This window comes from Copadichromis virginalis, linkage group LG23, assembly GCF_057382275.1.
Source record: "Copadichromis virginalis isolate Kocher_CV1m ecotype Utaka linkage group LG23, C_Virginalis_male_GT1.1, whole genome shotgun sequence".
Classification (NCBI taxonomy): domain Eukaryota; kingdom Metazoa; phylum Chordata; class Actinopteri; order Cichliformes; family Cichlidae; genus Copadichromis; species Copadichromis virginalis.
Window position 1 is genome coordinate 47,038,682 of NC_140639.1, and position 15,860 is coordinate 47,054,541.

A 15,860-nucleotide genomic window follows, 5' to 3' on the forward strand; every position below is an offset into this window, starting at 1 on the left:
TATAGTTGATTCTGGGCTGTACTCAGTGTTTTACACGCTGTGTCTGCGTTTTGGTTTTGTTTTTGTCAAATAAATATTAAAACAGTCTAATGTGTCATATGTTGTATATAAATTAAAAACTAGATTTTTTTAAGGTCAGTTTTTTAGAATTGACAGAGGATGCACTCTGTTTTTACCATGACTGTAATCTTCATATGTCTCTGCAGCAAGCATGGCCTCACCCAGCCTGTAAAGGGTTTAAGGTACAAGCGAACCTATTCCTTTATATCACAAAGAATGGTAGTGCTACAGTTTTGACACTGTTGCTGCTTTTTGTTGTTTCTCCTGTAATTCACTCTGAACACTGTGCTAAGGCCAAAGAAACAGCAAAACAGTCCAAAAGCAACAGGAATCCGTGAATGCTACATCCTCTTGGGCCTGGAGTAAGGCTTTACACTACAAAGAGGTTTCAGCATGCACGCTGACTGCAAGTTAGCTTTGAAATGTGAAGGACAGAGGCAATGACAAGCAAGAAGAGAAAACAGACTGAATCACGCATGGCACGTTTTACCTACAGGACATCGGAAATCTCTGGGCTGTTTTCTGTTTTTCTTCTCTTTTTTTTTTATTGGGACAGCAGCGGTCAAATATTGGCCCGGGAGAGCTGTGAGACAGTGTTAACTGACCCCCCAGAGTAAATGTTAGAGTGTGTGTGTGTGTGTGTGTGTGTGTGTGTGTGTGTGTGTGTGTGTGTGTGTGTGCTCCCAGGAATGCAGCGATGGCTCTCAACACCTTCCCCTCACCATGGAAACTATGTCAACACACAAGTGGGGGATGGAAAGAGAGAAAGAGGGTATACCAGACGGGAGGGTGGCAGAGTGTGTGTGTGATTTATTATTAGGCTGAAGATATTTGACCTTACTTCTCCATAAATCTCTCTTGTGCTTTCACTCTCACTTGCACACACACACACACGAACTTCACAGCAGTTAGATCCTTTTCAGAGTCACTTTCATCTGTAGAGCTTCACTCAGCTGATGTATGAAACATTTAAATGCGAACATGTTACGAGCACACTCAGGAAAAAAAGAAACACACACGCGGTGCCAGGGTTATACTTGTGTTACAAATTGCACGAGTTCCAGTCTGCGATGCCTCAGATATAATCAGTGTGCCGCAGCTTTATTTGTTCTTCACTGCAGAGTCCACACAAACAGATGAAAAAGGCACTTTATCAAATGTGTTTTCAGAGTTTTGGATTCTCAGCATTTCAAATGTACCTGAAATTGAATGGAGAGTCCTTGTGCTAGTTGTCTTCTGTAGCATGTGTTTAATCCATAGACAGCACAAATGATGGACATGGACAATGATGGCTTCCGGGTCTGGAAAAGGAAGCCAATGCCGAGGGACTAAAATTTGCATTCTTTTAAAGGCCACCAGAGGGCGATAGCTGCGGCTTCAAAATGTCTTCCGGTCCGATCAGAAAACAGCTTTATGACTTGATCTCTGTAAACACTTACAACTGAATTTCATGGTCTCATGTGACCCTTTAATGACTCACATGATTAATAGTGACCCACAGGAATCCCCCATGGGGACAGGCCCTCCAGGGATTGCCTACTGGGGCTACTGGGACTCTCCTTCAGGCTACGTTCACACTGGCCCGGATAGATTTGAAAACAGCGTTTTCATCTGAAAACGCTCTGCGTCCACACTAGAGTTTTCAGTCGTTTTCAAAGGGTTGCGCGTCCACACTATAACGGCCGAAAATGCTGACGTTGCAGTTCCGTGCGTGCGTGAAACGCAAGACGACTTGACCCGCGTCATTTCCCTCTGCCGTTTATTTACATTCCGGCTCTTTGAAACGTGGCGGCGAAATGGCAAGACAAAGCACCGAATTCTTGGTTTAAGTGGTCACATGACTACATCATATGACCAACGTGTGTCATCGTTTTCGAAAGTCTGCGTTTTCGAGTGTCCACACTGCAACGGGACAGCTCCGTTTTGAAATACATGCGTTTTTGAGAGTGTTTTCAAAATGCTGCGTTTTTTCTTGGGGAAAACGCCGTCTCAGTGTGGAGGGGAGGCCAAAACGGAGTTTTCAAACAAAAACACATTAGTGTGGACGTAGCCTCGGACACTCCATCATACAGAGCTGAAGACACTTCTAAGATGAGAACTGAAATGTCTTCACAAGCCTTTTTCCAATGACCCAAGACCATGATAATGCTAGCTACGTCCATATCTTTTTGTTTCACCTAGCTTACCTTACCCTAGCACAAGGACTTGAGTCAGAGGGAAAACGCTTGTTCGAACAACACATTTAAAAGTGCAACATGTAAATTTACTTTATTCTTACTCTAGCAGTTGCTGTTTTTTGGCTACTATGAATCCCAAGTGATGTAATATTTGCCAGTAAATTTGGGTGCGTACCAACTATTGCCAGACGCTGCTATACACCATAAAAATATCCATGATACCAAGGCTGAGCATGTAATATTGCAAGCGCTATGCAAAGAAACCTCTCAGAAGAAAACCCAGATCTTTTCGGAGGGCTAATTCTTCCAAGCCATGATGCAACATTTACATTATGCTAACTCATCAGCAACCAGTCAATAGCTCTGGAACCACCACCACCTGTTAGTTTTTCATTTTCTATTGATTATTTTAATTTTTTTAAATGTTTTTAAGATAACAAAAAAACACAATTTGCACCATGAAGACATCAGAATCTTTTGTCTTTGATGCAGGGCACTGCTGTTCACATCGCTCCATCTCGCCCTAACCTTGAGCGAGTAGTTTAATCTACAGGGCATTTACAGAGGTGTTGATAGGCTGCTGATTGAGCTGTCAGATAGAGGAAAAATCTCAAATCTGTTATTTGAGATGGCAACGTGTAATTAGTTGTGTGTCTTTTTATGCTGGTTAAGCTTTGAAGAAAGCAAATGTATTTTCCAGTGCATCCGATGCCAGCAAATATCTGTCATTCTAAAACATCAGGCTTCTGAACTCCATCTGGTTGGAGCTCTCAGAGCTGCGGTACTCTCACCCTGCAGGAGTACCACCCTGCAGGCAGCCTGAACCTCCAGCATGACTTGTCCTTGTATGGCGTTGTGTCTTCAGCCTGGCACAGCTCCAGCTCGTCACCAGGCACACATCCTCATAATGCATACACATCCAAGTATACACAAATAAATGCCACAAGTACTATAAGTATGACTCCACATTGTCTCTCCTTTTCTCTCTCTCTCCGTGGCGTGAGGCCAGCTAATATCTCGCTGAAAGACAGGGCTGCAGCAACTGCTCCGATGCTGCAAATACTGTTTACCTCAGTGCCCAGATGGTAAATAAAACTCAGGGTTTGATGATGGCTTTGAGGGAAAGGTAGGAAACCATCTTAGGCTGCCAAAAACCAAGAGTCACTAAGAGGGTCTTGTAAAAATATCAATAAGATGTGCTAAATATGTCCTCCACATTCCCCATCCACAATGAGCTGTGCATCAGCGACAGGTCGACAGCTAAATATTAACGAGCATTTTAATGTGTGAGCTGCAGCTAATGTAGGATGGTTCACTACATGCAGATTTTCAGACTGGGTTTGACATTTCTCTTACTCTCCCATTAATTTAATTATAGATCAGGGGTTTCAAACATGTGGCCCGGGGATCAGAAATGGCCCACTGATGACAACAATCCGGCCCACTGAACTGGTTTGGAAAAAAAATGTGAATGAGGGCATAAATATGGGATTTTTAACAGTATTCCAGCTTTCATTTGACCTCCATGGCCATTCACACTGCACCAAGGTAACTAATAGTTAAACAATTAAATTTTCACTATTAAAAAAAATGTCCTTATGAGTCCACAATAAAAAAAAAAACAACCAAAAACAAGCAAACAAAAAAAACCACAACAGTTTTATTACAACAGGACAGTTTGTGCGATGATTCATTTTAGTAATTTTACACCCCTGTTACTTATAATTTAGTCCCAAATAGTTGTGCTGGCAAATGTCTTATATTTAATACATAGCATATGTAGCATTTCTTGTAGAAAAACTGAGACATACAGTTGAAATTGTACTTTTTCTTATATAGATAACTGCATGGTTACATTTCCTTACACTGTCAGTGCTCCAGCACACTTATGGTCAGTATGCAGCCCATGATGTAAAATGAGTTCGACATCCCTTTTGTAGATGAAGCTAAAAGATTTGACTATGGAGGTTAGTGACCTACACATAAATCCCTGCAAAGCTTTAGAAAAAACTAGAAGGAAAAAAGATCTGAAATTATCTTGTGAATGATCAACGACTAAAACTGTATAATAACCCACAGCAATTAGATGACCGGTACATGTGGTGGGGTGAAAACGACAATATTTCCCTCATAAGTTGAAGCATAAAGTATCATGGAAAAGAAATATTCCAGTAATGTACAAGTTAGAATACTTCGATGTACCGCGACATTAGCAGCCAGCTGACAGGTGAATTGAATAAGATTGATTGCCTCATTATAATGGCACCTGTCAAGGGGTGGGCTATATTAGGAAGCATGTGAGGAAGCAGCCCTTGATTTATGTGTTACAGGCAGAAAAAATTAGCAACGGTAAGTAAGTAACAAGGGCTTGGTCAAAGTATCTCCAAGATGACAGGGCTCAAAAGTGGTCCAAAGATTTATGACTGGACACCTGGAGTTGTATGTGGGAAGGAAATCTGGATAATCTGGTGCATTTGGTCCAAACTGCTCAAACATAATGCTCACTACTATAGAAAGCTGTGAGAACACACATGTATATGCATGAATATCTCCTCTGATGACTCCCATTTTCTTTTACATTAGGTGGGCAGCCAGGTGCACGGGCAGCAGGCTGAACCATGGAAAGCCTCCAGAGGCAATGTGTTGTTCTAAACCAGGGGTGCCCAATCCCGGTCCTCGAGAGCTACCGTCCTGCAGCTTTTAGATGCATCCCTACTCCAACACAGCTGAATCAAATGGTTTGATTACCTCTTCAGCATGCCATCATGTTTGGCAAAGGCCTGATAACAAGCCATTCATTTGATTCAGCTGTGTTGGAGTAGGGATGCATCTAAAAGCTGCAGGACGGTAGCTCTCGAGGACCGGGATTGGGCACCCCTGTTCTAAACAATGGTTGTAATTATAGTGGAGAACATTTCAGAGATAAGAAGTAAAAAAAAACAAAGCAGGAGTAACAGGTGTGAGCCAAAACAGAACTTCTAGGACATGATCATGATCTGCTGCCTCGGTGCTGACACAACCAGCGTTGGATTTGTTATTAAAAAAAGTAGTGCATTACATGATGCTTATTACTTATTATAGGAAAGTAACACAGTATTTTACTTAATTACTCAGTAGAGAAATTAATTTGTTACACTACTTGTTACATTACTTTCACTTTTACTCTGTAAAGGACCTGAAACACACACCAACACAAATCCCTATCCTAGTGAGCGCAAGTGATTCTACTGTAGCTGTTTCTACAGGTAGAAATGAAGGCTACTGCAAGTTGCCTTTGTTACCTGGTGAAGTTCAGGCTCTGGGTGCTGGGCTGGGGTCAGCATACACTCAGCTGTAACATCATCTAGGATCTTGGCTAGCTTTATGTTAGCATGCTATCTGTGCAGATGCTTGCAAAGAGTCGAGGTTTAATGCAATTGTTTTTGTCTTGGAGGCAGGTTGCACTCCACTATCATGCTCTTGTTCTTTTGTGCATTCAAAATAAATGTAACGTTCATCTTTCCACTCCTGAACAACAGCTGTAGACTGCGCCACCATTTTCCTCCTCCTGCACACAAAGTGACGTCAGCTGCAACGTGCGAAGGAAAAAGCCACGTTTGATTTTTTCTCTTTTCTATCCACTCACTGTGTGAATAACTTTGTAATGCAAGTAACAACATAACTATAATATATTGTAATACAATTACTGAATTTAGTACATTAATGTACAGTCATTTCTTTGAATGTGTTATACCCAACACTGGATACCACAGTCACCAAGACCTCTTACCACGAAGTCTTAATGGGTCAGAATATAAACAGTTGGTTTTAACGTTGAATGATTCTTACTTGTGTTATTGTACCAGTGGTAGATCTGCTTCCTCCCTTCCTCTCTGTTAGAATGTGAGTGTTACTAATCAGACTTCTTCAGTGGCTGTGGGTGGTCTAAGGAAGTCTCCTGCAGGTGTATCTGCTCTCGATCTACAATTAGTTATAGTTAAACCTTGTGCTGACCTCCATTCTTTGCCAGGTGGTTGTTCTACCTGTGGGGCTATAGCGCAGGCCTTTTGCACCACTTCATTCACTTACCACCTTGCTTGAATTTCCTTGTGTCTTGCACTTGCTCACCTGTCTCCTCCCTCTTCTTGGGAAACCTGCTGGAAAGCCTGCCTGACCCATTCTAACTCTGCCTGCATTATAGTGACTGGGCCTAGTTACTTACCTGAAGATACTCACTTGAACATACAGTGGGGCAAAAAAGTATTTAGTCAGCCACCGATTGTGCAAGTTCCCCCACCTAAAATGATGACAGAGGTCAGTAATTTGCACCAGAGGTACACTTCAACTGTGAGAGACAGAATGTGAAAAAAAAAATCCATGAATCCACATGGTAGGATTTGTAAAGAATTTATTCGTAAATCAGGGTGGAAAATAAGTATTTGGTCAATAACAAAAATACAACTCAATACTTTGTAACATAACCTTTGTTGGCAATAACAGAGGTCAAACGTTTACTATAGGTCTTTACCAGGTTTGCACACACAGTAGCTGGTATTTTGGCCCATTCCTCCATGCAGATCTTCTCGAGAGCAGTGATGTTTTGGGGCTGTCGCCGAGCAACACGGACTTTCAACTCCCGCCACAGATTTCCTATGGGGTTGAGGTCTGGAGACTGGCTAGGCCACTCCAGGACTTTCAAATGCTTCTTACGGAGCCACTCCTTTGTTGCCCGGGCGGTGTGTTTTGGATCATTGTCATGTTGGAAGACCCAGCCTCGTTTCATCTTCAAAGTTCTCACTGATGGAAGAAGGTTTTGGCTCAAAATCTCACGATACATGGCCCCATTCATTCTGTCCTTAACACGGATCAGTCGTCCTGTCCCCTTGGCAGAAAAACAGCCCCATAGCATGATGTTTCCACCCCCATGCTTCACAGTAGGTATGGTGTTCTTGGGATGCAACTCAGTATTCTTCTTCCTCCAAACACGACGAGTTGAGTTTATACCAAAAAGTTCTACTTTGGTTTCATCTGACCACATGACATTCTCCCAATCCTCTGCTGTATCATCCATGTGCTCTCTGGCAAACTTCAGACGGGCCTGGACATGCACTGGCTTCAGCAGCGGAACACGTCTGGCACTGCGGGATTTGATTCCCTGCCGTTGTAGTGTGTTACTGATGGTGACCTTTGTTACTTTGGTCCCAGCTCTCTGCAGGTCATTCACCAGGTCCCCCCGTGTGGTTCTGGGATCTTTGCTCACCGTTCTCATGATCATTTTGACCCCACGGGATGAGATCTTGCGTGGAGCCCCAGATCGAGGGAGATTATCAGTGGTCTTGTATGTCTTCCATTTTCTGATGATTGCTCCCACAGTTGATTTTTTCACACCAAGCTGCTTGCCTATTGTAGATTCACTCTTCCCAGTCTGGTGCAGGTCTACAATACTTTTCCTGGTGTCCTTCGAAAGCTCTTTGGTCTTGGCCATGGCGGAGTTTGGAGTCTGACTGTTTGAGGCTGTGGACAGGTGTCTTTTATACAGATGATGAGTTCAAACAGGTGCCATTCATACAGGTAACGAGTGGGGGACAGAAAAGCTTCTTACAGAAGACGTTACAGGTCTGTGAGAGCCAGAGATTTTCCTTGTTTGAGGTGACCAAATACTTATTTTCCACCCTGATTTACGAATAAATTCTTTACAAATCCTACCATGTGAATTCATGGATTTTTTTTTCACATTCTGTCTCTCACAGTTGAAGTGTACCTCTGGTGCAAATTACTGACCTCTGTCATCATTTTAGGTGGGGGAACTTGCACAATCGGGGGCTGACTAAATACTTTTTTGCCCCACTGTAATCCCTGCCTTCATTTAAATTTCTCTCCATATTTGGAATTACTGTTGGATAAGATGTGAAGCTGGTGCACATACAGATTTCAACACCAATGTTGTGTATCTCAGTCTTGTACAGCAGTCTTCCCTTAGACTCACTTACGTGTTGGAAAGCCTCGACAACTCTTGCAAATGATTTGATCCAGTGAACCTTCTCTCTGTTCATGGTTAAACTGGATGTATTGTAAACTGATAACTTTGTTTATCTTGTCTGGTATTTAACCTCTACCATCTATGGATCCAGGAACTGCAGGTGATACAGTTACAGTATAACTGGCACAATCCATAACAAACAACTTAAGAGAAGAGCCATTAACCTCGAAGAATGGCCCCGTGTCTGCTTTAACCCTTTAAAGCTGGTCGGAGCGGGCACGCTCCGTTTTGCGTAACTTTTTTAAAATCCCGGTAGCACTGCAACCATGTGAGCTAGCGCAATAATTTTTTTTGCATATGAAACCGGCCATCAGCTTGTCCTAGGTCACGGTTTCCTTCCACATAAAGCTTTGCAAAAACTGCATAAAAAGCACTTGCAGCAACAAAAACATAATATTCCAGAAACACGCTTTGCCGATCCGATCAGCTGTTTGTAACACTTCCTACATCCATCAGCACGAACTATCGCATGTTCGCCATGACCTGCCCGAAACCGGAAGTGACGTCAAATGTAGTTTTTTACCATCAGGGCCTTATGAGCCTGTACTGGTGTTTTTAAAAGTTATGTTTGACTTTCTAACTTTCTGTGTCGTTTCTGGGATGCTTAGAAGTCATATTGCACTGCTGGAAATAGTTTATTTTGATGCATATGCTGTTTTTTTGCAAATTTGCATTATAATATTTATTTTCGTTTTTCCTGCAGTATATAAAAATTGGTGTATTTCAAAAAATAAAACTATGAAGACACTCAAAATAAATTTCCTGTGATGGGAAACTAGTTTGTGCAACTTTTTTGTATTTACAGTTTTGAGGGATAAGCCTCTTAAATTTCTCTAACTAGAAATATATGTTTAAAAAACAAAACGATTTTCAATTTTTTTGTAGTTTATTGCACTTTTTTGCAATTTATGTAATTACTATGCACTTAATGCAGACATATTATTAAAATTTGGGATATAATGGTTGTATTGATGTATATCAACTTGAAATGCTCCCAGAAATGGCTCTACAACATGTAAAAATATAATATAAGCTCTGGCAGACTTGGTTCTATGGTAGGTCTTAAAGGGTTAAACCCTAAACATCATCTCCAGTCTTCCCAGAAATGGACTCAAGAATCAACGATTACATTTCTTAAAAATAGCCACAAAATGGTGAATACAGAGCACTGTGGACACACACAGACACTGATGATGGTGCACAATGTGTATTGACATCATAGCTGTAATTCCACGGCTGCAGGGATGTAAGCTAATGCTCCATGAAGAAGGCATTAAGGCAGAAGTGATGAGGGGAGTCAGACCGACTTCGACATGTCTGTTTGAAGTCGTCTGAAGCCGCTGCGACTCTGCAACTGCTGTTTTCTGCAGACTCTGGTTGCTCCTGATCAACTTATGAGCCCGTGAAGTTCACGTTCCAGAGCGTGAACATAACAAACATAATCTCAGGTTCTAATGTTAATTTACAGGAATTAATAGAAAAAATATGTACGCTGTTTAAAAATAGCTACAAGTGAATTTCAAGTACGATGATAATTTGATCGCTGGGACGTAACCTCAGGCTGAATCGAGTTAGATCGTCACATCCTATCATCGTATCCATCACTCCTGTTTTTAAGATCAACGAAGCAGAAAATGAAAGCAGTATAAGCAAATTAAATGAGGAAGCTCAAAGGGAAACTGCGTCTGTATCATCTTACTGAGTAGTAAACGTCCTCATAAAAGTGAGCTCTGTAATCCCTCTCTCAGACATAGCTACTTTAAAAGGCTCACAGTCCATCGAACAGCACGTCTTCGCAAGGATTTACACAGAAGGTTGGATTTTTTATTTTAACTTTATTTTTTTACGGGAAATTCTCTGCTTTACTGGATCTTGTCCATGAGGGTAAAGGCAGAACTGCTGCACTTAGTTAAGCATGTGGGCTTAAACTCAAGACACCATTGGCTGCTTTGGGCCTTACAGCTTCAAAATACCAGCACTGCTCACAAGTGAGGGGAAGCAAATGATGACTGTGGGACTTTTACATTATTGGTATGGTGTTTGATCATTTTCAGAATTAGCCTTAAGTTCATATACAGTACCATTAATTACCTATTTTGCTAAGAAACTGGGAAATATGTGTAGCAATTTATTAAAATATGTGCAAACACAGATAGAAATACAGTATATAAGGTAAAAACAGAGTTTGTACAATTCTAATGAGCTTGAAAGTGAATATTTAGTATGACCACCTTTATTCTTCATCATAGTCTGAACTCTCTTAAGCAGCTGTCTTGTCATGTCTTTAAGCAGTCTTCAGGAATAGTTCTCCAGGCTTCTTGAAGGACATTCGAAGCTCTTCTTTGGATGTTTCTGCCTTTTGTTCTGTTCTCCTTCAACATGCTGCTTCAGTAACGTTGAGGTCTGAGCTGTGGGGAGGCCAGTCCATGACCGATAATGTTCCACTGTTTGCTTTCACTGCACTGACAGTGTGTTTTGTAGCCCCATAACATTACACAGCATCCACCACGTTCTACAGATTGCTTTGAAACGTGTCATATCTTTCTCCTGACCTCCTCTGTACCTGTTGATGATCATATGAACCACAATTCTGGATTCATTATTCCTTGAAACCTGTTGCCACTGATTTTCAGTCCAGTTCTTGTGCAATGTGGTATACCTCAGCATTTTCTCCATTTCTCTTCTTTAACAATGACTTCTTGATAGTCACCCTTCCACTGAGATTATTTCCGCCATTTCTGATGAGGCTTCAATGAACCAGGTCTTCACTGGGTTTTCTTTTTTTTGTTTGTTTCTTAAGAACATGACTTTTAGATACTGTTTATCTGCTGTAGATTAATTTTTAGGTCTGACACTTCCTCTTTTTTCCCCTTTTTTTAAGGAGAGACTGCACACCATGCTGAGATATGCAAAGTTTTCAGCTAATAGCTCTTTGGAATCACTTTGTTGCAACAAAAACACAATTTATTCTAAAAACTAACTTAAGAAATTGAAAAAAATGATGTGTTTTTGCAACAGGCTGCTAGTAGCAAAGTGCCTAAAGATATAATCATAAATTAGTTCTTTGCTAAGTTGTCTTTGTAGACACAACACAGGTTCATTACTTGAGTTAGGCGCCTTTTTAATGCTTGAATGATTCATAGGTCAGAGTTCAGTGCTTTAACAAAGAGAAGATCAAAAAATGGTCAGGTGCAAGGATTGGATTGAAAATGAGCGAAAGCCAGTGTCCAAAGAAAACCTTTAGAGTGACTTCAGCCTGGAGAACTGTTGTTCTAGACATTGTAAGGAGTAAGAAAAAAGTTCTGCTCACTGGAACCAAATATAATGAAATGCGGCGTGGCTCGGGACTTTTGCACAGGGCTGTTTGAAATTTATAACCCAAATTTTCATGAGTTTTAAAATTTCTTCTCGTGGTCATTTTGGTGAACTGAACCAGCCATGATGTGGCATTACATAAAAGCTGCGACTACCAGTGTGACTTTCAACGAGGGCTGAATGGTTGATGTCAGACAATGACGTCTGCTGTTCTGCAGATTAACGCCCAGTAACGCGATACGTAACACTCCGTAACTCTGCTTCTCCTGCCAGGTTGAGGCAGCACAGCGAGGATGTGGGTCAAGTCATCTTTAAAATGTGATGCGGTGCTTGTGTGCAAAGTTAGTCGACGCGTCATCAGCGAGTTCACAGTCACACAAACCCTGATGGTGAGCGAGGAGAAAACTTGTCACACTTCGCGGTCACCAATCTTTAAATAATGCATCTCATTACAGAAAATACACACACTCGCTGCTCGCTGTAATGGATCCAAGCATGGAGGAAAACATAACATTCAAGTAATTTTATTGTCGCAACTAGTTAAACTGAGCCCCTGGTGTTTATTGCAAAATTCATTTCAGTAGGTCTTTACTTCATTTTATGACGATTGTGCAATATTTAAGCCGTGTGGAACCACTGAGCTCTTTTTCTGAAAGATTAACTGAGTATTTTTTACATGTACGGTTCCTACTAAGCAAGCAAATGGAGCGTGTTTGTTTAGATCAGGAAAGAAGATGGTCCTAATTGGAGTAAAGGGAATTTTACAGTGGAGCAGACTAATTATGATTATGACTGATTATAAGAGTCTTTGATCTTTGTGCTTTTATTATTCCTCTAAATTAAACGGCACAAAACAAGTGAATGTTAAATAGACTGGACCTTGAAAAAGGTAGGCAGGCAGGTGAGTGAGTGTGGAAGCTTGGCTGAATTTAAGTGACGTGTCATATTATTGGAGTTACTTTCTATTCTTTTTATGAATCGGCTGATACAGGCTGATTATAACTATATACATATATGGTGTGTGCGTGTATACAGAGCACTGATCTTATTATCATTCTCTTGTGAATATTTAACAAGGCAGCTCAGCCACTTCCTTCATCCGCTCCATTTTACATCTCACAGAACAGCCAGTGTAAATCTATTATACACATAAAGTGTCAGAGCTCATCATTACCACGCTGACCCTTCATTACTCCGCCTGTTATGATGCTCTGTGAGTGCTCACACACTTCCCGAGGCCTTCTTACATTAACCTCTTTTCCACTGGGAGAAAAGGACGGCTTCAGAGTCTGACCCGGTCTTTGGCCTTCACATAATGAAGAGTGTGGTTAACAGTGAATATCAGCGTGCCGCGCTTGAGTGCAGCCATCTTCCTGTTTATGTATGTTTTCAAAATAAAGGTAGCATGCTATCAAGCTGCACAGTGATCATTAACCCTGTTATTGGCTTGCACGTTTAGTAGCACATTAGGTTTTCAGTCATCGTAAAGCATAATGAATCGTATTGTTTTACACCCACAGCTATTTTTGTTGTTTTGCCCATCCCATTTATATCAATGATAGTCGGCTCATAACAGATACAGCTCTCTGTAAAGTGCACCATGACATCTAAGTCGTCCCAAATTATCATTAAAGATGATTTAGTGAAATTTAAATAAAAACTTAAGTGAAGATTTATTCCGCGAGTGTTGTATTATGATAAATATACGCCACAATTTTTGTGTCCAGTTATGGAGGTACTTGCCAACAAAGAAAGGTTTTTGTCCACTGAATGTGTCCCCGTGAAGTTCTCAAATTCCTACTACACGTCGCTCGAGTTGTTGGATAACAGTGTGTGTCACTCGAATGCTAACTGGAGCAAGCATGGCCCACAGACCTGTTGTACCACATATTTTTGACACTGCCCCCTTCTGGCAACAGACACTTTCTGCAAGGATATTATATTTAACTAACACTAAACTGAAAACATTTGAATTAAATGAAGACAAAAACCAGACTTAAAAAATTTAAACCAATTGAAATGATTTTGGGAAATTGGAAAAATAAAATAAAATAAATGTCTTTAGTTTTAGTATTTGTTTGTTCGGTAAAAGTTGATGGACATGTTTATTGAAACTCTGCATGTCTACAAGAATAACACTGTGATTCAAAAGTACTGTGTTTTTATTGTATTACTTGTATAGAGTACTACTAAATATAATTATAGAATAGGCTTACTAAAACTAAATAAAACTAGATTAAAACTAAACATTTTCAAATAGAAAAAAACTAAAACGAAACAAGAAAATCCAGTGTGGAAACTATCCATCCATCCATCCATCCATCCATCCATCCATCCACCAGTCTGGAAACTAACTAAAACTATCCATCCATCCATCCATCCATCCATCCATCCATCCACCAGTCTGGAAACTAACTAAAACTAAACTGACAAAAAAAGCAAAAGGTGAAAATGAAATAAATAAAAAAAATACAAGTTAAGTAAAAAATACAAAACTAACTATATGAATTTCTCTGCAGGCAGATGTGGAACCCAAAGCTGCCAATGGAAGACCAACATGTTTTCACCGCTGAACCATAATTTCACCAGTGATTCTAAGTGAAGCCGCTGACTTTACCCACAAAAACCCCTTTTTAAAAAAAAAAAAACTTAAAATGTCCTGGTTATTTTCTGCTAGTACATCATCTGTTTTTTCAGTGGAAGTTGTGCAATTTATTTACATTTTTTGAGTGGAAGAAAATCACACTGATGAGGTTTCAAAAACTCACAAATAGAGTTGAGATGGATGGAAAAATCCTGCATTTCAAAAATGTTAAATGGAAATATCTTTACAGTTTTTTCCCAGTGTGCATCACATGTATTGTAAGCAGGCATCACATCAACATTCATGTAATACTGGAGAAAGCAATCTTTTATAGCTTGCTGAGACACAGCAGTGCCCAAAACATCAAACTTCTTCAGCATTTTTAGCCTTCACGTGACCAGCTAAGGTGAGTGGTGTAAACCTTAAACTTTTTTTTGGCTGCCTAAGATGCACTTTGCCCATGTGTGAAAGTAACTGAGAGCACTTGTTCTGTGAGCTGGAGTATCTGCTGCACAAATCAATAAGCACATTTTGGAGTTGCAGTTTCGCACTCCTCTCTCTGCAAAGAGGAAGGTTACAACGGTTCAATAACGTTAGCTCAACGAAAGCCAAAGGTCGGAATTAAAGAGTCTAAAAAAAAACAAAAAACGGGAATTCAAAATGTTCTCACTTTCTCCTCTGACAAACCAAAAAGCAGTGAGCAATTTAGAATCTTCCATTAAAATAACCTCAGAGACATTAGATGGCAGCTGGGTGATATTACATTTTAATAGCACAGCTTGCAGTCATCCTCTGCTGAATCGCTCCAAAGGGGCGTTTGAAGAACTGTATGTGCTTATGGTCTAGATTTTTCCCTTTTCTGGGGAATGTGTGATGAGAATGCACGTTAAATATTACAAAAGAACTCTCCTGTCGGTATGTAAGTGCTGCTATATGTGTGTTAATATTATGCACGCTGATAAATATAAAGCTTGACAAAATTACAAGTGATTGTATTAAATCCTCTTGTATTGCATTGCATCTATGGTAACTGACTGAGTAATTTTGCTTTGCCTTGGGCCACTGCTCATATCAAAATAAAAGTCAGATTATGCCTTAGGGTGTAAGCTAGATCGACCTCTTCTCTTCTGCCAGCGCACAGTACGTGCTCTCTTTGTCTGTGCTGCTTGATGTTTTCCACTTCTCCCCGGTCATTCCCTCCAGCTCTGCACCAACAATGCCTACAAATGATTTTCAAACACCCTATTCATTAATGCAGGACACTTATAATTGTTGTTTTGTTTGTTTTTTGGGAGATGCTATGCTATTCTCCTAAAAATTTGTGTCTACATGAGTATAACCTGACTATACCCGATACTGATTTTTGGTCTGTAAATAAAAGCTGCCCCTTGCTTCAGTGCAACAGCTTTTCCACCAGCCTGTTCAGTATGTCAGTCTCTCCCTTGTCTTCCAGTTTGTGCACATATTGGTTTCTTAAACAGGGAAACATGACAACTGTGTCCTAGGTCTCTTCTAAAATTTCAGTGTGGAAAACTAAGTGCACCCCACAATTCAATAACTTGTAGAATCACTTCTAAGAACAATGATTTGAAGTTATTGTTTTCTGTGTGACTTTATCAGTCTCTCACATCATTGTGGAGGATTTTTGGGCCACTCTTCTTTATGCTGTTTCAGTCCATTGAGATTTGTTCCATTTGTTTATACA